This window comes from Gekko japonicus, unplaced genomic scaffold, assembly GCF_001447785.1.
Source record: "Gekko japonicus isolate JY-2015 unplaced genomic scaffold, Gekko_japonicus_V1.1 scaffold216, whole genome shotgun sequence".
Taxonomy (NCBI): domain Eukaryota; kingdom Metazoa; phylum Chordata; class Lepidosauria; order Squamata; family Gekkonidae; genus Gekko; species Gekko japonicus.
In genome coordinates, this window is record NW_015165240.1 from 1,422,421 (window position 1) to 1,423,930 (window position 1,510).

The following is a 1,510-nucleotide window of genomic DNA, read 5'->3' on the forward strand; positions in this document are numbered from 1 at the left end:
CTGGAAACTTTACATATGCTGCATTGACTCTAGGCTGGAAGAAACACAATGTAAATAAAATAAATACATGTGGGCACAGGGTAGATTATGTTCACAGGTTGTGCTGAATTAATTCTGAAATCAAAGTGTTCACAGTTTGACACAAATTCTCTTCAGTTAAAATACATCCTCTCTTCTCTTTTAATGATGTACATACCTGTATTGCTGAAACACAGCAAAAGAGCAAACTAGATGTAACTGTACATATGAATTAACCAAGGTAATCTGGTGTATTGTTTCATTAATGCATACATATGTTCGTGTGTGCTTTGGTAAAACACGATACAAAATAATCTTGATGTAATCATGCATCCTATTACATCAAGGCTGAGATATGAATGAACTAAAAGAACTGAAAGCAGAGTCAAACTGTGCCTCTACAGCATGCTGTGCAACATTCAGATATAAAAAATGGAACAATGGCAGATTTTAAAGACATTGATTCTACTTTGAAACAAGAGCAGGTAATTTGGAATTGTAAATCTTTATGATTTCTATGAAGGAAATTTCAGAAGCATCCCCATTCCTTAAAGATAGATCTCTAGTTCATATAATTTCACAGCTATCTACAAGATTTTTATTGAGAGTAAGGAATTAAAGAATCCTCACATGTGCTTTTGTATGTTTGTGTTGGATCCCCAAGCATCGAGAATAAATCCACGTTTTCAAGAAAAGCAAAATTTATTTCAAAGCGTTGAAGACATACTCAAACACGTTCTTTGTTAGAACTGGGGATACACAGTTAGGGCGAGCATAATAAAGGAAATTCAAACAGATACATATCCAATGAATAATATTCCCGCTGGCGGGCTAATGAAACGGTTGCGCGCCCAGTCCATGGGAACCAGGCAGAACATCAGACAAAACACAGGTGCAGTTCTCATGAGATAGCAATAGGCAAGCATTACAGCATCTTCTCCCCCACACATCCACCAGTAGTTATCTTAGGCATTCCAGCACAGAAGCAGGATAGTATAAACAAGCCGGGTGCAACAGGGTAAGGATATGTACACAGAGGTCACAGAAAACAGAATGGCAGCTTGCTGACATACTGCCCCCCTTAAAACAAGCCGGGTGCAACAGGGTAAGGATATGTACACAGAGGTCACAGAAAACAGAATGGCAGCTTGCTGACAAAACCACGGGGCAAGGGCGGGCGTCAGATCATGTTTCCGGTGTTCGCTCGTGGCATCTGGCACCCGCCCATGTCCCGTCGCGAAAAGTGGTTTTTTTTGTCAAGTCTCCGCGGGTGCACACAAGCACCCAACGGTGCATGCGAACACTTGGGTTAAAAAAAACAACACAACCCCCGCGGCGCCACTTCTTTGCCGCGCCACAGGAGTGAGGTATGATCAGCACCTTCCCCCAGCCACGGGACGTAGGGAGGGACGTTTGATCCAGTTGCCACATGGTAGTTCGCTCCGGGGCAAACAGCCATGCCTCCCCCCCGCAATATCCGGCCCGTGTGACC